The 23,351-nt window shown below is 35.5% G+C and overlaps 1 long non-coding RNA gene and 1 other non-coding gene across 3 annotated transcripts in view; both read right to left on the bottom strand.

Annotated features, from left to right (window-relative positions):
• Positions 1-1,426: 1,426 nt before the first annotated feature.
• Positions 1,427-23,351, bottom strand: part of LOC150109633 (uncharacterized) — a 63,219-nt gene continuing 41,294 nt past the window's right edge. Inside the window, exon 7 of one of the 2 annotated variants that reach the window (XR_016549952.1) lies at positions 1,427-2,441. This is a non-coding gene — a long non-coding RNA (uncharacterized LOC150109633). The remainder of the gene's footprint in view (positions 2,442-23,351) is intronic. The other variant, XR_016549953.1, reaches the window with a different exon arrangement.
• On the bottom strand, positions 21,128-21,218 carry TRNAY-GUA (transfer RNA tyrosine (anticodon GUA)). The gene is given in 2 exon segments: positions 21,128-21,163; positions 21,182-21,218. It is a non-coding gene; the product is annotated as a tRNA-Tyr (tRNA).

The raw sequence follows: 23,351 nt of genomic DNA, 5'->3' as shown, positions 1-23,351 counted from the left end.
ATCATTTCGTCAGGTCTGTTTAGTAGAGGATGTGTTTTGAGACTGAAAATAACTAATCAGAATAGATAATTCTAACGAAATTCTAGTTTTTTACTGAAAGATGATTTTTCATAAGCGGAGATACCACTTTCTTTACTGCACATTAAGTGGAGAGTACTTTTAAACGGAAGTAAAACTGGAATTAATTTTACACCTTAAAATAAAAGATATTTTAAGGTGTTTTTACTTTTAGTCAAGAATAATTTAAAATTCTGTTTGTATAATGTATTCCTGAATAATTTTAGAATTCAAATTATTCATAAAATAAAGAAGTATAAAGAGTTTAGTTCAATCCTTTATCCAAGTGTGAGCAAACAAAGTTTGCGCCTGAAAGTGTCTTCAGGACTGGGGTATGGTAGTACAACACCAGGCAACTCGTTGCAAAGGTGGAGAAAGCACTCATCCCTCCTATCTCAGTATTTCCCATAATGCAAAGCACATCTCCTTGCGGATATGTGTAGTGATATGCATTAAAGAAGTATAAACTTTTTATACTTTATATATATATATATATATATATATATATATATATATATATATATATATATATATATATATATATATATAAGAGGACTTTGAATATCATCACGTTCATTTATATAGAAATAATTACATAAAATGAAATTATGCCACATATTCAGTAAATTAATTTCTGACTATCTACTTATTGATGACGTTTCATAATATCGAAGTGCATCATGGTAATTATAATGTAGCGGAAGTAGGATAATATTATGGGCCTAATACATAAACAGGAAATCGTGTTAATGACGGCTTTTTCACAAGGAAGGATGAAACAGCAGGCAATAAAACTGGTAATAAATTCTAAAACAGCATAGCATGTACGTGAACCATTTTAGAAAGGGATAGGATCTTAGAAGTCTTAGCAGCATCAAAAAGAATTACTGATGGACCGTATTACTTAATTAGAATCATTCTGTGATAGCGATCATTGGACTATCGAAAGATAATTAAGACTAACGGAAAATATGATAATTAGGAATCATGAATATAATGGAGAATTAAAAAAAAGCTAATTTTGAAAATATGATAAAGAAATTAAGTGGAAAACACTATGCTACACAAAAGAATTTTTAATTATATGCACTGTATGTAAAACAATATATGTAAAATATTTTATATTTGTCAATCAAAAAAGTTACTAGTTATTAACATATTTAAAATATTATTACGCATAGTAGTTGATTATATCAAATTATTTGAATACATCACGTCAAAATATTTTATATGTTCTTATATTTATTATGAATATTTTTAAAATTAAGAATCCAGTACATCAACTTTTAGCACGTTTACTTATATATGTATTTCATAAAATAAATATAAACAATAAAGTAATAAATAAATATACAAAAGTATATACATTCTAAAAGCAATATATATATAATTCTTGAATCCTTCGTAATAAAAGTAAATAAAATGCTACGAAATTCATTCGCATTGAACACTTACTTCAAAATTAAAAGTAAATTTACATTATACAAAACCGACTCCAAATGCAGTATTTCTGAATTTCGTAATGAGGTTAAAATTTTGTTTTTCTTGTGGTAATTAGCATCCTTTTAATAGTTGTTATATTCGAGATAATTTTTCTAAAGTAAAATGTTTTTAAAAAAGAGCCAAATTTCTATCTTTCTGTTTTTGTCTTTTGATGACCTGAAGGAAAACTGACACGTGTTTATGATGGAATGATGGAAATATCCTCAAAATCTTCTCTATTTTGTCAATTATATTTGAGTGGTAACAGAATTTATTTATATATTTGATTCACTGGAAAAAATTTTAATATATTCAGGCGGGAGTTCTTCGTGGTCTAGATTAAAAGCCTTGTTCGTATTCACCGTAGCGCCACTCAAGATCTGAGTTAAGAGTTCATTGTAAGTCAGGCTATGCTGGGTCTTCGTATTGGAGTCATTGGTAGACGAGTTCCTTATATCTGTAGGAGAAAGGAATTGAGATCCTTTGGAAAGATGATTGGATGATTCGCTGGAGGATTCAGACTGAGCATTTTCACAAGAGGAAATCGTGGACACCTCCATGGGCGGATTGTCGTTTTCTTTATTGGACGAAGATTTTTTACGACAGCATTTAGAAGGACATGGACAGTTCCAGCACAACACCGAGGCCAGAATAAGAACAAACAAGACGAAAAACACAGTCATAAAAGTGGACAATGTGGTATCCATGAAAACCTTGTTTTTTCTCTCTTCTTTCTCAAAATTCACAGAGAGGTAATCATTAAGCGAATAATGTCTTTGAGGATAAGTGCGTTGCAAATGTTCTTGGGAAAATTCATATTTATATCGTTATGGTGAGTGAGTTTGATAACTGTTCGGTAGAGGCGCTTGAGAGCTTCCACAGTTCTTGAAATCATTTAGTACCTGAAAGAGAAGAAATAAAATAGAATCAAATAATCTGGATCTGCTTTCAAACGAAAGGTTTAACATGAACACTACAAACGAAATCTAGTAATTAACTTATAACTATCCAGAAATATGAGCATCAATCAACAAACGGTAATGTGCATCTAAGTAGTCGTACGTCTAAATCTAAATATCGAAAACTGGCTTAAGAATACGCTACAGTTGTAAATATAATACACGTCATCATCATCATCATCATCATCACTTCCTGATACGTACTCGATTCTCAGAGAGTGCTACATGATTAAGTCTGCATTACTATCTTGTTAATAATTTTCTTCCAAGCTCATATCGGGTTAATACACTAGATATAATAATATATTCGTTAAATACCAGTTCTTTGATATTGTCAGATTTTACAATACAGTGTTTTAATGCCCTGCTGATTGTCTTAATCACTCTTGATTTTGATTAAACCTTCACATGGGCATTTTTTTCTGCGATTGGCATCACACACCCGTTTTGGTAACATTTTAGAACAAACAAAATTGTAGAACGTAAACTATTACAATATCATTTCTATATTGTCATTTTTCATGTGATTTGCTATTGGGTCTGTAGCTCCGATATTTTCTATTTTCCTTAGAATTCTCTCAGGCGATATTTAGTCTTTGGTTTAAACTATTATACCAGATTCCTTTATTTTATTATCTGTTTGCATATATAATTTGCTATCTTAACTAAAAACTGTGCCTAAAAAGCTGAAATTCTATAAACTAACTTCCCATTCTCAGTTGAGAGTTAATACCTTCCCATTGAAAATGTATTTGATGTTTTCCATTTTGCTGCCTATTTTTAAACATTTTGTCTTTTTATTGCTGATATTTGGTACAGAATATTTAACAGAAGTTATTAAATTTAGTAAAATAATTTTGATACTGTTAAGGGTATTATAATATCACCTGCAGTGAATAGAGAGCTGAGATTAACATATCTAATAATGATTATGATAAACACAGATCACTATTACATTGGTAATTGTTCGAATATGTGTGTTGAAGTGCAGACTGCTCCTGAAAATCCCTGTGTGCCTAAATCTCGTGTTTGTTCTTTCCCAAATTTCTTTCATCATTTTTATGCTTTTTTGCAGCTATGCTTTGCATTAATTGTAGTAGGATAACTCTCTATAATTCTAATATCTATAATTATCTATAATTGCCTTGCTACAATTTATGCAAAGCATAGCTGGAAAAAAAATGCTGAAAGAAACATGAGAAAGAACAAACAGGATTTAGGCCATCTCGAGTTTTTTGGACTAATTCACAATATATTCATATTATATACAAGATTATATATATAATAAAATGTTAACAAATATTTATAATAAAGATTAACTAAGATATTTTAAATACTTTTCATATATCTTTAAATTTTCTTAAAATGATTAAAACACCTTATAAAATTATGCATGTATCAAAATATGAATAAGCTATTACGAAATATTTTTCATTCAATCCAATACCCTTGGAGGGTAATGGATAGCAATACTGTAGCTAATGAAGCTCTAACTGAGGCTCGGCTATTGCTGTTACCCTCCTGCCATGATCAGAGCTTTAATAATAGCTCAATAACCTTATCCCTACACAGTCCGCTACAGATAACGGGGAATATGAAAAGCATTCTTGCTTCGCCCCTTTAAGCCAGTCCTTATATATAAGGACTATAAGAATATTTATTGCTGTGTTCAATATCAGCAATGGTATCATCTTTTTTTCGTGACTTTTTTTTTTTCAAAATAAGAATCCCACCTAAGAAGGTACATTACTTCAGTATGCGGAAATGGTCCCTTAATTTTCCCATTGCCAAAAATCTTTTGTGGGCAGGCGCATTGTCCTAATGAAAGATGATTTTTTCCTTCAGCAAACCGGGACTTTTCTCACGGATGTTTTCGTCAAGTCTTCTTAAAAGATCGGAATATTCACGCATTATTCCCCGGTTATTGTTCTACCCTTTTCAAGATAATTAATAAATAAAATGCCTGTAGCATCCCAAAACACCGATGCCATAACCATTCCTGCTGATGGAACCCACTTTGTCTCCTTTGGAGACAAAGTGGGTTCCATCAGCAGGAGCTGAACAACCTGCTTCTGTCCACTGATTTGACTGCTGTTTGGATTCTGGTGTGTAATGGTGAATCCAAGTTTCATCCATAGTAATAAATCAATGCACAAAATCAGTTTTATTCTTGTTAAAACGCTCCAAGCACTATTCAGAGATTTTCATGCGAGTGCGTTTTTGATCTGCTGTGTGCAAGTTCGACACTCATCTTGCGCAAAGCTTTTTCATTTGCAGTTCTTCATGCAAAAAATATCCTACACGTTCTTTTGAAATGCCTATAGTCTCAGCAATTTCACGCACTTCGATTCACCGGTCATCCAATACGATATCGTGCACTTGATCAATGATTTCTGGTGTTGTTACACTTTTTGGACGTCCTTCACGTGGATCATCTTCAAGGCTGGTACGGCCACGTTTAAACTCGGCAGCCTATTTCTTAATTGTAGAAAACGAAGGGGAAGAGTGTCGATAAACTTTTATGAACTTCGAATGAATTTATTTCAGCGTTAAAGCTTCTTTTACAAAGAATTTTATAACCGCACGATACTCAATTTTTTCCACTTCAAGGGATACAGACAACTTTTGCTTCAGACAGCTGTATTAAAACAAACTACTTGATAGAATTACTTGCATATTCACCTGGATGCTTATGACAGATGTACTAACTTTGAAAAAAAAAATCTTCTTCAACCCAGCTCGAAACATTTTAAAATTTGGCAATAGCTTATTCATATTTAGATACATACATAATTTATAAGGTGTTTGAATCTTTTTATAAGAATTTAAAGATATATCATTATTCAGTTTGTTCTTATTAAACAATATTTGTTTCTATTTTATTATATATATATATATATACACACATGCGTTTATATAATATTATATACTATATAATACACTATGATACGAGGATGTTCTGAAAAGTTCTCGGCATCGACCATAGACGACTACACTATCGGCAAGATTTTTTTTTTCAAAGTTAGTACATCTGTCATAAGCATCCAGGTGAATATGCAAGTAATTCTATCAAGTAGTTTGTTTTAATACAGCTGTCTGAAGCAAAAGTTGTCTGTATCCCTTGAAGTGGAAAAAATTGAGTATCGTGCGGTTATAAAATTCTTTGTAAAAGAAGCTTTAACGCTGAAATAAATTCATTCGAAGTTCATAAAAGTTTATCGACACTCTTCCCCTTCGTTTTCTACAATTAAGAAATAGGCTGCCGAGTTTAAACGTGGCCGTACCAGCCTTGAAGATGATCCACGTGAAGGACGTCCAAAAAGTGTAACAACACCAGAAATCATTGATCAAGTGCACGATATCGTATTGGATGACCGGTGAATCGAAGTGCGTGAAATTGCTGAGACTATAGGCATTTCAAAAGAACGTGTAGGATATTTTTTGCATGAAGAACTGCAAATGAAAAAGCTTTGCGCAAGATGAGTGTCGAACTTGCACACAGCAGATCAAAAACGCACTCGCATGAAAATCTCTGAATAGTGCTTGGAGCGTTTTAACAAGAATAAAACTGATTTTGTGCATTGATTTATTATTATGGATTAAACTTGGATTCACCATTACACACCAGAATCCAAACAGCAGTCAAATCAGTGGACAGAAGCAGGTTGTTCAGCTCCTGCTGATGGAACCCACTTTGTCTCCAAAGGAGACAAAGTGGGTTCCATCAGCAGGAATGGTTATGGCATCGGTGTTTTGGGATGCTACAGGCATTTTATTTATTAATTATCTTGAAAAGGGTAGAACAATAACCGGGGAATAATGCGTGAATATTCCGATCTTTTAAGAAGACTTGACGAAAACATCCGTGAGAAAAGTCCCGGTTTGCTGAAGGAAAAAATCATCTTTCATTAGGACAATGCGCCTGCCCACAAAAGATTTTTGGCAATGGGAAAATTAAGGGACCATTTCCGCATACTGAAGTAATGTACCTTCTTAGGTGGGATTCTTATTGAAAAAAAAAAGTCACGAAAAAAAGATGATACCATTGCTGATATTGAACACAGCAATAAATATTCTTATAGTCCTTATAGAACACACATTGGGTCAAACCGCAGTAGAGAGCTACCAGTAACCTGTGGAGCGCCACAGGGAGCTGTTCTCTCCCCACCTCTATTCAGCATATTATCTACGATATTAACCTGCTACCTCTCAAAGGCAAGATCTTCCAATATACAGACGATACAGCTTTAATATCCATCCATAATAATGCAAGCAAAGCTTAAACAGCTTGACATAAATCTGCTCAATGACTGGCTCACCTAAACCCTGATAATAAAATTCATTATATTCAGAAATTTACTGAGTCAACCAGTCGATAATATATATATATATATAACCATTCAACATCCACTCTCCAACATAAAAAAACACACCTAACAGTAAAACTACTACAAATACTCAGGTTGAAACAATACGATACCTTGGAATTTACTTCGATGCAGATATGAACTGAAATAGCCACATAAACCATGTCAAAAGCAAACTCCGAACAATAACTGGCAAACTGTACAGGTTAAAAGACATAGTTCCCACACGCTAGAAAACACTAATATACAAAGCACTATGATATGCTATAACAACGCATGCTTTTTGTGCACACTACAAACTAAATAGATTAATATAATTACAGTACAAAATGATAAAACTGACCTTTTGGAAACAGAAAGGCAATACCTGCTTTACACTGCAGTGTCAAAACACAAAATACTAACAGCAAAACACTTATGTCACTACGTAGCTTTGCTAAAACATTATTTCGATGCCAACTACAGAACAGCCAGAAATACATACCGTATAACAAGACCTCAGACAACTAATTATATCACATATAAATATAATATTCACTACGGAAAGGCCACTCGAAGCTAATACATCCCAGACATGCTCTACCGTTTGAATAGCCTTATAAACTACAATACGCTGAAAAGAGCCTTACGGACATACAATGAAAAGAAATACGCACCTACACACCTTACAAACTTAATGAAACGCTATATATTAGTTCAAGCATTCCAGTTCAGTGGGACGTCATGATATTCCAAATTATCTTGTGTGTGTGTGTGCGCGCGTCCCCCCTGCGTGTTGTTATTATTATTATTCGGAATAACCTTTGACATTCGCGTTACTCAATCGGATTTCATAAGTAACATCAAGAAATGGCGTTCTCAGAGGTACTTAATGATGAGATCAAATATTTGATCTAATACTTAAAACAAAGAAAGAAAGAAGTGCCTAATATAATAACAGGCAACAGTTTATTTAAAGTGTTTACTGTCAGTTTGTTTAGTCTGCTACTACTTCTTTCCCCACACACCAGCAATTAATACCTGGTTATAAATTCTGATAAAAATACGGAGAAAGAGCAAGTGTTTTATAGAAGCATACATTACGAGACGGTAGGCCAATGTAGTTATTGTCAAAAGGTACTTATAATATCATTCTGATAAAAGTAAACCCTCATTATTTACAAAAAGAAGTTATTTAATGGCTTTGTATCTATAATAATAGAAGTTAGATTAGATAGAGATGAAAGTGGCATCGTAAGCATTATGCTTAAATGCTTATGAGAAATACATTTACTTCTCTTAGAATAATAAAGCAACTTTATATTATACTTCTAATTTCTAAAGAAGTTTTAAAGACACCTAATATTTTCTAAATGTGTTAATAAATATCAAACACACCTTTATTTATTTCACATCATACTATTACAACTTTTTTACAATGACTTAAACGTAATTTTCCGATAATTGACTGGAATGAATCAATCGACCGTGAGATGCGGTGATTGATTCATTCCATCCAATACCCTTGGAGGGTAACGGATGGCAATGCTGAAGCCAATGAAGTTATAACTGAGGCTCGGCTATTGCTGTTACCCTCCTGCCATGATCAGAGCTTTAATAGCTCAATAACACCTTATCCCTACACTGTCCTCTCCAGATAACGGGGAAGATGAAAAGCATTCTTGCTTCGCCCCTTTAAGCCAGTCCTTATAAGGACTAAGGACTAAACGTAATTTTCCGAAATCGAATCGACCGTGAGATGCGGTGATTGATTCATTCAATCCAATACTCTTGGAGGGTAATTGATGGCAATGCTGTAGCCAGTGAAGTTCTAACTGAGGCTCGGCTATTGCTGTTACCCTCCTGCCATGATCAGAGCTTTAATAGCGCAATAACACCTTATCCCTACACTGTCCTCTACAGATAACGGGGAATATGAAAAGCATTCTTGCTTCGCCCCTTTAAGCCAGTCCTTATAAGGAATATAAACGTAATTTAGTATGGAAAATCGACCGTTAGATGCGGTGATTAATAGCCTTGGAGGGTAAGGTAATGGACTGCAATGCTGTAGCCAATGAAGTTTTAACTGAGGCTCTGTTATTGCCGTTAAACACTAAAAATGATTTTATGTGTTTAATAGCAGGTGGTGAGGGAAGACAATTTTTTAGAGGATTAAACCCGTTTATTTTGTTGATCAATAAAAGTGTTGTAGAGGATTCCGTATGTAATCTACAATATTAAATATTTTCTGGAGAAATACCGTGCCTTATTTGGCCTCGTTAAGTTGCCATAAGAGTAACGGCTTGCAAATAAATACGATGGGTTTTCAGAGACACAATCCCGCAGCATGTAGAAATTAAAGTTGTCGTGACGAGCATCTAAACTATATTAAATTCCTTGAGACCGAACAATTTGGACATGTCGAAAATGTATCTTCTCCAAACACATAATTTGAAAAAACAAAAACAAAAAAAAACTTAAGTTATATATATATAAAGATGCTTTCTATTTCAATTGTTGATTCCTCGGAAAAGACTGCCTTTCAAAGTGACACCCCACTATTTACTCGCCCTATTCTGCACACCGCACAGAATATGTTAATATCTGTTATTTATCTAGACTCCATTTCGTGTTACCAATCTATTTTCTGTCCCCATCCCCCACACTTTCAATACCAATGAATCTACTTTGCGGGGCTTTAACTTTATAAATTCATGAAATACGGTATAGCCTTCGATCATATCCAGTACGCTGTCACACCTTATTGTGAAATGCAACTAAATTACGCATTCCTTTAACAAATCCATATTGACTAGTGGATAGATTTCTTCTCTAATCAAACTAGTTTTTTTGTGATATACAAACCAACTTGTGGCAGAGGGTTGTGTACAGAACGACAGTACACACCTTTTTACCACTCGAGCCCCACAAAGACCAACGGCCAAGTCACTGTGGAGTTACGTTTGCTTCAGAAAAGAGTTCCTCTGATTTGGAACTTCTTTATGTATCTAACAATAATCATCTACATAAAAATGATAGTGCCATCCTTCTTTCTACTCAGAGTAGTGTAGCCACACCTCCTCCTCCTCTTTCTACTCATGAGAGACGTTTCCTGGTGCTGGAATTTTGCTTAACAACCAAGTCAGAGACCAATTAACTCCTGAATTGTTCCTCTGACATAATTAAGGAAGATGATGTCTCATTCATCCAATGCTTTTATGATAGCATTTGCTCAATATAGAAGGAAACTCATATTTTTTTTGCATTCTTACTGTCTTCTTCGGCCCTTTCAGCACCAGCATACAATACGTGTACGAATTTATCATTGAATATTTCTGCCTTATTCACATGGCTACCAATTTGAGTAGCTAAGAACGTTCTTCCGTAATTCATTATCCTTTCTTCAGTGAATGAACGTTACGAAGCCAACCAAACGAAATTAAGAACTACAAAGTTACTCGTGGTATGTTCGAAATCTCCAAGCTAAATAATACAGATGCATATCACAATAAAAGAAAGACTCTCCTGAGACAAACACTATATCTTTCCGTACCTCCTACAACAGTGATATTAAAAGTGTTTTCTCAAGAAGACGTACGACAGCAAGAACTCTCTCTCTTTCTCTCTCTCTCTCTCTCTCTCTCTCTCTCTCTGGCAAGATGGCTCCATCTTCTCAAGTTCGTTGCCTCGGGAGGATGGATAAAGGATTCCCATCTTCACCTGCATAGGGAAGAAACCAGTGTATATTTCCAAGTGGTTCCTCGAAACCAAGATTCAATCATGTAAATCCTGTATCTCCAATTAGAATCCTATTGTAATCACCTGTCACATGTATTTTACAATTTATTTATTTCAAACCATATTTTGCGAGGAAAATATTTCAAAATTACATTTGGCAATAACTTAGTCGAATTTAATGAAATACTTATATTATTTACGATATACGCTAACTAAGACTCCTCTATGATATAATTTTGGATTTGAAGTTTTGTAGTTTTTAATAATTTATTAAAGTAAATTAGATAATAAATAATATATTTAAGCAATTCCAAGTAAAAGAAATAAAAAAAAACATACTAGAATGACTACTGTATAATTAGGTTTTGTTAAAACCACGTTTATTATACTGAAATGAAGCATGGACTATTAAAATGTCAATAAAACGAAGATGTAAGCGAATTCAGACTTCCAAAATGAAATTGCTCAGAAAGATATTGGATATACTATATGGAACCCAAAACAAATGAAGAAATTGAACAATCTCTGTATAGAAATAAAAATGTATACAATACAATATCAAGATGACATAATTTTTAATTCGAATGTAGAAAATAAACAGTCAAAATGTCATGATCTTAATCATAATATAAGAAAAATCACATCAGTACCTTATAAGGACCGGCTTAAAGAGGCGAAGCAAGAATGCTTTTCATCTTCCCCGTTATCTGAAGAGGACAGCGTACGGGTTAGATGTTATTGAGAAATTAAATTAAAGCTCTGATCTTGGCAGGACTATAACAGCAATAGCCAAGCCTCAGTTAGAACTTCATTGGCGACAGCATTGCCATCCATTACCCTCCAAGGGTATTGGATTGAATGTTCTTAATCTGTATTTACGTCAGTACCTTATCCTTATAAGGACTGGCTTAAAGGGGAAAAGCAAGAATGCTTTTCATCTTCCCCGTTATCTGTAGAGGACAGTGTAGGGATAAGGTGTTATTGAGCTATTAAAGCTCTGATCGTGGCATTTAAAATTTAAAAATTTTAAAAGAACACAGAGATATTTAGGCTTTTTTTTTGTCTTTTCGATATCACCTATATCCAAGATTATTGCACATGCTATTACGCAACAATTAAAATCCTGTTGCATCGTTGAGTAAACGAGTTGAATCATTCAATAAAAACAGATCAAACGAAGTAACGAAGTATTCATAGTTTGTATGAATCTCCTACTCGAATACCAATTAAAACTGATCGCGTGTTTCTTTTAAGAATATTTTTCCTTGTTTACTCCTTCCCTATTAACCTTGAACACCTACGTTATGCAAACTTGAAACTATTCTTGAAGTACTTACCTTCTCATTTCGGAAACAAATCAAAAAAATTCTTCATTTAAGACCGTTTACAGAGTCAAGATGATAGCATCTTCGTGTGTTCGAGTGATATCCGTGTCTAGGGTTCGCACTTGTTCAAGAGAATATCGCTTATTCGCTTGACCCTCGCAGCTGCGAAGATGGTGGAACTGGCTCACGCAAACTTGTCTCGCTCCGTCATTCTTCCGATAGTGTTTTCTCAGCGTGGTGTCAGAGGGCACTCTTGTGTAAGCAGCTGACAGGTTTGTGACGTCACGCGCAGCTTTAGAACGACAGATGAAGCAAAGAAAATGTGACACGACTCGAACAAGTTGTGGGACTGGTGTAGGAGAATGCCCAACTCAGGGGCATTATGTTGTCTGTGGGGGGGGGGGGGGGGTGTTGAATTTGAACAGTTATCAGAATTATCTCATACTTCATTACATGTACGGGGGGGATTAAATGTGGGCAAAACCCATTGGGAATACTCGATCAATGAGTAAATTAAAAAAAAAAAAGAGATTTCTAGTAAGCTTCCTGTAACTCTTTTATTTGCGAGATGATGAAAGACACATCGCGGTACTAAGGATTTCATAACATTGACTTTATTACTAGCAAATGTACTCGTTTAAATTCGTTTATTTAGAAACCAGGTAAAATAAAAATAAATCAAATTAAAAAAAATTATAAATAATATTTATCATTTAACGTCATGGGCCTCCATAGCTCCCTCAGTTTCAACGATGCCCTTTGGCTGCCTTCGATGCGAAGAATTTCTATCAGGACTTTTCAACTGAACGTCAGTTAGAAGGTATTATATGAAGAGACTCTTCACTCCCGTAAACTCAAGTTATTCTTCCCACAGCCAGGCAAACTGGACAAGAGCACGCACTCAGTTGATAGACAAAAATACATTACAACTAATAACTTTATATGGTTTTCCTAGATGGTGCTTTACCTGCTCGTGCGGGCTTCATGGCAGCTGTACAACCGTATGCTAACTCAATGTCAAAACTACTATATTGATATGTTACTGTATTAGATATGATACTTTAAGTTTTTTTAATTACACTGGCCAACAAAAAAAAATTTTTTTCCTGCTGATTATGATCTGACACTTGTTTTTTACTAATTTGGGTGCGCTGATTTCAAATATCAAACTCATTTTTCTCTATCACGTTAGGTTTTTCCTCTATGGCATTTTCTTTTTGCTAATTTGTAAGTTTTTGATAGTTTTAAGGAGGCAGTACTATTTAGAGGATCAAAAAAATCGATTTTTTAATATTATTTTCTAAAAGTATGTACTTTTAAAAATCTGTTCCTAACTTTTTATCAAGAAATTCGAAAAATTCCCGAAGATATAGTCTATTATTCAAAGCGGTGCGCAGATCAGAATCGGAGCGCTCACCGCTCTCGTTTGTTAGTAAACGAATAAAAGTGCAAGAGCCTGCAACGGCACGTACTGGCGCTTTGAATGCGAGAGAGGCCGATAACCGACCTAATACATTTAGGTGATGAAAAGTAGGCGATGACAACTGCCTAAAACAAATGAATGCTATATGCTATATAGCGGACAAAGAACGATCGAAATCAGTCAATCGTTAATCGATCGTGAAAGTATGATGAGCGCTTATAACGTTTCAATAAAGTCTCTGGTTTTTTTTTTTTTTTTTGTCTTGTTAATTGCATGTTAGTCGGCAGTGAAGAAAATACATCATGTCTACTACTCGAAATTGCATCAATAGTGTAGATTCCTTCTGCTACATTTGTGGCAGCTTTACTGTTCCCAGTCAAAGGACAAATATCGCTGATTTCGTTAAGAAAGTGTACTTTGCATACACTGATGTAACAATTGCAGATCAGGACAAGTCATGGGCTCCAAATAAAGTGTGTAAGTCATGTGTAGAAAATTTACAACAGTGGAGCAAGGGAAAACGCCAAAAATTAGCTTTTGGCATTCCAATGATTTGGCGTAAACCGAAAAATCACGTAGATGATTGCTATTTTTGTTTAGTTAGGCCTCTCTCGCATTCAAAGTGCCAGTACGTACCGTTGCAGTTCTTATGCATTTATTCCTTTACTAACAGGCGAGAGCGGTTAGCGCTGTGATTCTGATCCGCGCACCGCTTTGAATAATAGGCTATATCTTCGGGTATTTTTCGGATTTCTTGATAAAAAGTTAGGAACAGATTTTTAAAAGTACATACTTTCAGAAAATAATATTAAAAAATCGATTTTTTTGATCCTCTAAATAGTACTTCCTTCTTAAAACTATCAAAAACTTACAAATTAGCAAAAAGAAAATGCCATAGAGGAAAAACCTGACGTGATAGAGAAACATGGGTTTGATATTTGAAATCAGCGCACCCAATTTAGTAAAAACAAGTCTCATATAAAAGTCAGTAAAAATTGTGTTGGACTGTGTTTTCTTTTAAAAATTAATCCAAATGAAAATGGGCATGGGGTACTGAAGTGGCATTCCAGAAAGAAAATTTCACCTTTTCCCAGTTTAACGCAACATTTTACATTCCAAACACTTCAACATTCACCATTTCGACAACCTCTGGACATGGAAAAAGTGTAATAAACGTTGAGATAAGCAAGAGACTTTATTAACTCTATTTATTCAGTATTTCTTTCTCGGAGAGCATACCTCCCTTCCCTCAATTTTAGATCGCACCAAGAAAACAAAACTCGAAATTACAAATATATTTTACATTGGTCTACATCACCACTTAGCAGTGTCATTTTTTATTTACTATTATAACTTCCGTTTATAATATTTTATGAACACCTGATTCAAATATAATATACAATGACATCATCAATTAGCATTTAAAATAATTTAAATTATTTGAAGGTGAAATGTAAAATCTCTTCCAGAATGTAAAGGTCTGAAATCATATTAAATAAATTTACGGCCATAAACTTAAAGAAAAAGAGATCGCTCATCCTTTATGCCAGTGAATGAAATCCACGTTCTATTGTAAAGAAAACTTTAAGCCTGTTTGATAGTTCCAGAAATGCACTGTCCGAAGTCCAGGCTACTACAGGAACAAACTGGAGAGCTATCATAGACGCTGTTAATTGCCTTCACCTACAGTACTGTCAGCGCGGTTAGACTAGTGGGTATGCGCTTCGCAACCATATGCCTGTGGAAGGAGTGTCGTAGGTTCGATTCCCGTCGACGACGTGAGGAGCTTAAGGATCTTCCTCAGCAATAGCCAAGTTAGCCGGTGTTGAGCGTGGACAGCAGGGTTTTCCCCCAGTTAATCTGGGGGTTTTCATCCCGCAAGCAGGCAAACCGGCCCCGTGAACACAAACGGATACAGTCAGGAATACTTAAGACAATCCCTCCAGCCATAGGTCTGAATTGTCAGCTATGCCTGTCCCGAGCCCGGATAAAAATAGGGGGGATTGAGATTGTGCCTTACCTCCCCGTGAAAGGGGCTCACGGCCGTTGAATCACCATACGAAATGAAATGAATGAATGACCTATAGTGCTAACGGATTCTAACCCATAGTAAGTTTAAGCAGCCTAGCAAAAACGTTCACCCCAAACCAATCTTCATTCCCAATGATATCTTATCCCCATTTCAAAGGTTTGCTTTTCAAAGGCTTACGCCCACCTAAAACGCACTGACATTTGAGGTATAGAAATTATATAATCCAAATAAAGCAAAAAAAAAAAAGTGACTGTCTAAAACCTTATATTGAAGTCCTTACAAATAAATTAGACCAACCTCCCACCCGTACAACTCTCAGAGGAGTGGTGCATGAGTTTTCGCCATATCTTCCTCCACTTTATGTCTAATCCCCTTTGTGCACAGCAACTGGAAGGTTTCAATGATGTCACCTCCTTTCCTCTGTACTCTACAATTAACGTATCTTCATATCGAGATGAACAATACATACCTTATGAGAAAGAGCCCTCCCAAGAGTGGACAAACTCACTTCTCTAGAAAATGTATCTTTTTCAGAGGGGGGGGGACAACAGAAGTAAAGCAAACTTATCTAATAAGTCAAATTCAAATTAAAAAGGCTGTTCCTAGAAGCAAGTGAAGTCTTGCAAAATTCTTTTTCGCTGAAAACAGAAAAGGTGGTTTAACTTTAAATAAAATTTTGGGTACTGAACTCCACTTTTCTCCAAGTTACTGATGAAACAAGATCACAACAAAAAGTACAACACTCATAAAATGAAAGACGTTGCCTGGTCTTACGACATTTCATCCAAGTGGGCTTATTTTACTGTATTTAAGGACTAGATGATGCTACTTGAGCGATTTAAACGTTAATTTAGTAAATATTTAGTTCAATAGATTAAAATAAAGTACTGAATTGGAATAATTAAAGAGGAGGTGTTCAGATCCCTGTAGCGAAAAATGTATTGGACTAAAATCAACCAAACTTCATGTATGTACACTCTGTAACATGACGTTTTGATTTACAGAAAAAAAAGGTTCAAAATTCTGCCACTAGTGTACATTTGGCGCTAGAATCGCATGATATTTGCTTAATCTCACTGTTTCTATTAAAGAGTTGGTGGATATAATGAAGACAGAAACGGATTCGCGTCATTCTGATGGCAATGAAGTGCTATGGATCTCACCTTAGCGGAACGTGCGTTGCTAGTCAAGCTTTACTATCAACAACGTGGTAACGCTAACGCCGCGTTTTGAGAATTTCTGAGTTTAAAGAATAGGAGAAAAGGGGCGCAAATTACAATAACAAATCTTAGAAAATGTGGCAGTGAAGCCAGAACGCGGGTGCAAACGGATTATTCCTCAACAAGTTGACGAACTTGCAACTGGCCTCTTGGAACACGGAATGAATACCGCACAAGGATCCAGCAGTTCTCGAGTAAGATCAAGGCAACTGGTCAACTGTGTGGAAAATCCTGCGTCAGAAGCTAAGATCTCCTACAAGATCTTCCATACTCAAGCTTTGCTTGATGTGGAAACTTGACTGAACTTTGCCCTGACGTTCTTGGTTTGAATGGAGGCGGATGACGCATGGCCGTGGAAGATCTTGTGGAGTGACGAGGCACAGTTTTATCTGAACGATAGTGTTACCTCATGCAATTGCAGCATTTGGGCTGCGAATTATCCTCATGTTCCATCGGACCCGTTAACACTCACCGAAAGTCAGTGCGGTGTGGTTTCACTGCATCGTTTATTATCGGCCCGTACTTTTATGAAGAACTTCGCCCGAGAGGCGGCAGGACATCTATCGTCTCTACTGTTAAGTATCGAGAGATGCTGCGCAACTGTGTAGTTCCGCAACTGCAGCAGCGAAGATGCCTTGACCCTACCATATTCATGCAGGATGTAGCACCACCTCACATTGGATTGTCGGTACAGCAAATGTTACGAAAACACTTCACAGAACACAGAGTGATTAGTCGTGAATTTCCCACAGCACCACCTCTTTAGCCTGATCTCAACCCTTGTGACTTTTGGTTGTGGGGCCATTGAAACGCATGATGTGTAAAGGACATGTTCCTGACTTAGCAACCTTGAAAGACAGAATAACGCAGCATGTGAGGCAAATCTGTTCCATTCCGCTGTAGAAAGCCATTCAGAGAATTCAATTCTCAGAACATCTGAAAGGAGGATTGTTGAACCATATCTGTAAGTTATACGAACACGAAAATTGATTTGTTGTCCCTTCTATCAATACTGTTTAATTAATCCCAAATCCATCCGCGCGCTTACGGTGCCAAATGTCCCTTGGCGGCAGAATTTTGTACTCTTTTTTATCTTCTGTAAATCAAAATCCCATGTTCCAGACTGTACTTACACTTTTGATTGAATTTCGTCCAATGCATTTTACGCTACAGGGCTCTGAACACCCCTCTTTAATTATGGCCATCTTGTATATTAATAGTTTCAGAAAACGTCAACATGAATTCTACTAAACCTGCGTAGATATAAACAGAAAAACATGCGATAATTAGACTCCATTTCATCTTTTATTACACCTTTTCAAATGCACGACCATCTTTACCCTCGATTCCGACAACGCCGTATCTTTGCGCATTTTGAACCGAAAACTTTGATAGCACGTGCTGAAAATAATTACAAAAATGCTGAAATTGAAGAAACAAGATATTCAAATGGTGGTGTTTGCTGGATTTTAGGGATAGTTACTAAGGCAACATCATGTGTCCACGAGATAATTGGTCACAAGTCTTCAACAAACATTCCCACTGAGAACTGAACAATGGGAACGTGTCCGGAAAAGGAAAGCACTTAAAGGCTTTTGGCGATGTGTCATACATCGATGTGTCATACAAGAAAGAGTGAGGTAAATTTTCTTAATATGTCTTATATGTCCTAATTTATTATTTCATATCAGCGAGCTGATATGAAATAATAAATTAGGCAGGAAACTCATGCATTATCATATTCACGTGAACCCTATTGTTTTATCCAATGGAAGTGGCAAAGTTCTTCATTATAGTTACATATCTAACAGAGATTTAGTGTCAAATACTCGGAAGTTGTTTGGCAACTCACTAAAGGCATTCTCAAGAATTATATCATGAATAGTGGCTTGAAATAATGGGGATAAAGGAGACCTAAAGAAATAACTTCATGATTTCATTTTTATGTTTCAGTCATAAACAAAGTGACTTAAGCAACGTCTGTTGCACTGATTAAACAAACTACTTAGCGCACAACGAGGACAAGGTTAGCGGAGAATGCGATATCATAATCTCGAAGCATCCTGTTCTGTTCTTCATAATAAAAGAGGGAAAGAAAGAAAGAGAAATTTTGATAATTAATACTTATCTTTAAATTGCAAAGCTCAGCTTTGCGCCTCATGTAGTAATAGCTCAGCAATTTACAACAGGACACGAAATTTATGGGAGCACCTTAAATACCAATGGCATATTTCACAGGAAGCAGTTTATTATCGCTCTCACGGCGCCTCCCTTTAAAAGATTCAATCACCATCATGACTTCGACAAAGGATTTCTCACGCGTCTGTTGAACTCAACTCAGAATATTTAGTTGAGTTATGACCGCCATTTGCTGATCCAACCTTCAGTCTTCATACGTCACCAATTCTGATTGGGGGCATTTACTATTATTCAAAGATCTAAGGAGTCTCATAATAAACCCACATCATCGGAGATAAAGCTTGGTTTACTGAGGCGTTGAGAGTATTATGCATCGAATCTTATGCTTGATAAAGATTATCTGATGTGATTACCGAAAATATTTCTAGCATCAACTGCAACTGGATGAAAATATTTTCCGGATCCAGATTCTTCCATCAAATAAAAACACTAAGAAAGTAGATTTGTTGCTGCACAGTCTAATTTTCAGGGCACTTGTAGGCTGCATCCCTACATCAGCAAGGATGCAGCCTACAAGCCATCCTGTGCGATGTTGGACTTTTGGCGGCTTACATTCAATTGTGTGAGTCGGTTTCTTTGGCAAAGTATTCGAATGACATTGGCTTCCACTCGTTCGCGTTTGAACTCTTTGAGCACCTATTTTTCGGCATTGAAAGCTTGCCGTGTCTGTTTACACCCGATATACTTTTGATTGGATTTCCCAATATTTTGTGTACAGCGAATCAAATTTGAATATATTTTTTTAATTGGTTAGTTGAATGTGTTGAGATAAACATGATTCAGGTTCAAGATGTAATTAAACTATATAGATGTACAGTTTAATTACATCTTATGCTGTACAATGGTCTAAATGCGCAATTCTCTGACTCGTCAATATTTTTTATTCTGAAAGTTTAGGTAATTTATTTGGGCTGACTTAACAGGAGTATAATAAGGAAGCACGTGCTTTTTACTAAAGCTAATCAAGAATAGCCGACTAATTTATAGTTCTAACGAAGTACAGATAATACACAGACTGAAATGCGCTTTCAGTGTGCCAAAGAGATATTTAGATGAGCAAGGATTCATCAAAATCCCTGACGCCATTGACTGAATCAATATCAATCGATTCGGCCATGAATGAGTGGGGGTAAAGTGGAGCCAATTTTCCCTCCATCGCATTGTGAAAGGGATATCGTGCATCAATCTTTACTGAAGGCTTGATAAGATGCCCATACACATTTCCATCATTAAAAGAAACATTTGAGAAATTCTGATGAGGCGACTCAAAACATTTGAATGGCAATCCACAGGAAGTGCAGTCGAATGTCACGGGAATTATAATCAGTTTGATTAATTCAAAGAGTAGTGCATGAGGAATTTTACCCCGGGGCTAGACAATTTATTTTTTATGTGGCTCCTACCCACGAAAAGTAGTATAGTATATTATTACAGGCTGGCCGAGTGGTTAGCGTGTCCACTCTCCAATCAAGAGGCTGCGGATTCGAATCCCGCCGTGGTCATGGATGTTTGTGATTGTCTGTGGAAATACTAGTGGTGGTGGTCGGCGGAAGATGGCGTTGGTGTAGTTCCGGTCAGTTGGTGGATTGTGGGTGGTGGAAGCAGAGTTGTAGAGTGGATGCCCTCCCTCGATGAGTCTTTGGACTCCCTGGAGGTTACAAATAATAATAATAATAATAATAATAATAATAATAATAATAATAATAATAACAACAACAACAGTATAGTGAATGGACTAAATATTGTATTTTTGTAATTTATAATCTTTTCGTATTTTCTTCATTTCTTCACTGGTCCCAGCCCTTCTCTTGAGACCAAACATGAAACCTTTTTATGGTACACTGGAAACAACCTCACAACCGCCTTTCTGCACCACGGCGGAACTGCATTCTAAGCCGCCACCCCCCTCCTCTCCTAAGAATTCTCAGCGCAACACAGCTGTGCGTAACCTTCGCACAATCAAGAAAGCGATGGCGAAGAAAATTGTAGAATATTGGACTATTGCAAGGAATAAAACAGACCATGCATGTAATTAGCAGAGTAATCATCGTCTTTTTAAATATACTAACAGATAATGATCCAAACAGGATAGGTGAATAAAAAAAGAATAAAAGCTACTTAATTTTTTCTTTTAAATTGAAGCCTGCTTCTATTCCTTTCTTAACTACTGTTTATAAGATATTATACGAATGTACTTGAACCGTGTTGTACCATAACTGACGACATTGTTATTATTTTTACATTTATGCTGTTAGTGGGTTTTATGATAAACACTAGCAAATTATTGATTTTTTTCAGACTCTTGCACACTGCAAATCGATGGCAGTTGTGAAAAATAAAAGAACATCCGTCGAGGCGGATTTGAACCACCGACCTATGGATATCAGTATTATGATGCATCTACAGTCCACCGCTCTGCCAACTGAGCTATCGACGGAACACTTCCTTGAATTTAATCTAATAAATAAATATTTTTGTAAAAAAATATAAATACTTTTATATAATTATTTGACTTACATTATTTTCTTTACGCTCATCCAACACGCATGATTTAATATCCTATTTTTGAAATAATTCCTGTTCATCCGACAATTCACCACTTTTCAATTCAGAACTCATTCCTCTATCTCAGCATTACCCTCTTGCCATGATCAGAGCATTAGTTATTACTAATTGCTTTTGTAATTTTGTAATACAACTTACTAACAAATTAAGTCGCACTTGTTATCATTGATTCCATTTAGCATAATAATTCTGGTCATCTGAAGGTCTCTTCACAAGCCTCCTGTCTGTGTTATTAGCGGCTTTTATAAACTCTTCAGTTTAATCTCCAAGTTGTACTACTTTGCCTTTACGAAAAGTCTGTTTTGTGACTTATCTTTCGATCAGACGATTTGCAATGCCTTCAAGGTTAGTATAAAATAATAAACATAATTTATCATTTTGTACTAACTTGTCCTTTTCCTGACTTCTTAATCCGATGTGCACATTCTTATATCTTCATTTAAAGTAATAAATATTGCTCTTATCTTTAGATATCTCAGGCCAGGTTGTCTACAGTGTAGTTTTTCACCCACATATCAGATCAAACATCACAAGTTTTGTGTCAATAAGGTCACAGAGACCAAATTCTCATGTTCCATAAGCGCATTTGAAATTAGTTCTGTTACGATTTCGTGTGGAATTGAGGTTATGGCATAACAAAAGCATATGAATTAAATGTAAATATTTATTCTGAACATCTACACCACTTTGACCTATAATTTGTATTTCCACTGTAGAATTTTTTTCGCAAAAAAATATTTAATAAGAATATACATCAGAATTTTTACTATCTCGTGAAAAGGATGTTCTGTCATTTTGTCTATAAAGATCACACCGTAACAGATGCTAGATACTTTCCATTATATTTCCTTTCCATAAATCGGAATAACTGGATATGGGTCATTTCAAAAGTTTTGCACCACACGCATGCGTGATCAGTGAGATGACGTAATAGTTTCCACTTTGATGTATGTTTTGTAAGGCAGATTGTGACTAAAACTTCACTGCTCATTTTTTTCTGTGTTCTTCTTTGGAGATGACCCCAGAAATATAACAATAATGTTTTTATACTTTGTCTTATCACTCACTGTTTTCCAAACGCAAAAAGAGCAGCAGTGATAAGGCAGAACAAAGATAAGATTAAAAGCTTCTAAATGTATTTTGTTGTTTATCCATCGGTACATGTATTTCAACATCGTTGTGACTCAGTTTGACTGTGGATCTGTGAGATTTTAACTTCATTCCTCGAATCCTAATAAACAAGATTCTTAAATCTTACTTTTTCATTTGGTTTAACGTTCTATTTAGCCTTTTTTTGAATCCAGCACTTATCATTATGCTGTGAGAAAAATGACCGATTTTTCCTTAATTTGTTTCCAAAAAATAAGGTAATTAATATGAAAAATGAAAATTAAAAGATTCAATCGAAATAGGTGGAACAGAATACCAAGGCGATTTAACCCTTTTAGATAGTATGCACAACTAAAATTCTTACACATCACATGTTGCGGTTGTAAAATGAAACCTTTTATAGAAAAACAGCACTAAATATTCTCTCAAATTGGGAATCATTACAGTTTACCTTTTTCATGATTTAATCTTTTTAACTGAAGGCGAATTAGTGAATTTCGTTTGGAGGACAAACTTTTACTCCAATGGAAACTTTAGACTTTACCTTGTGAAGCTGTCTGAGAACGCACGTAACTGCACACATCACGTACTGTTCTCACAACTTTAGTTGCTTTGGTGATTCTTAACTTCAAATTCAATAGTTCGTTATGTGATTAACTAGGATTTTTCTCATATTCTTATTTGGAATGCATCCGGTATGCTACTGTGCAAGAATATGATAAAGCAGCGGACTTTCTGTGACATATCTGTTTACTGTGTACATTTTTATGCAGACTAAATGGTGTGTTTTAAATGTGGGAAAAAGGCACACTACATTAGTATTCCATTGATGTGTCACCAAATATTCCTTCTTCCAACTGTCTGAGAATTCATCATCAACAACCATGGATCCAAT

The sequence above is a fragment of the Typopeltis vanoorti genome, chromosome 2 (genome assembly GCF_054136105.1).
Source record: "Typopeltis vanoorti isolate ZY-2024b chromosome 2, IOZ_Tvanoo_1.0, whole genome shotgun sequence".
Taxonomy (NCBI): domain Eukaryota; kingdom Metazoa; phylum Arthropoda; class Arachnida; order Uropygi; family Thelyphonidae; genus Typopeltis; species Typopeltis vanoorti.
This window is presented reverse-complemented; position numbering and strand designations above follow the sequence as displayed.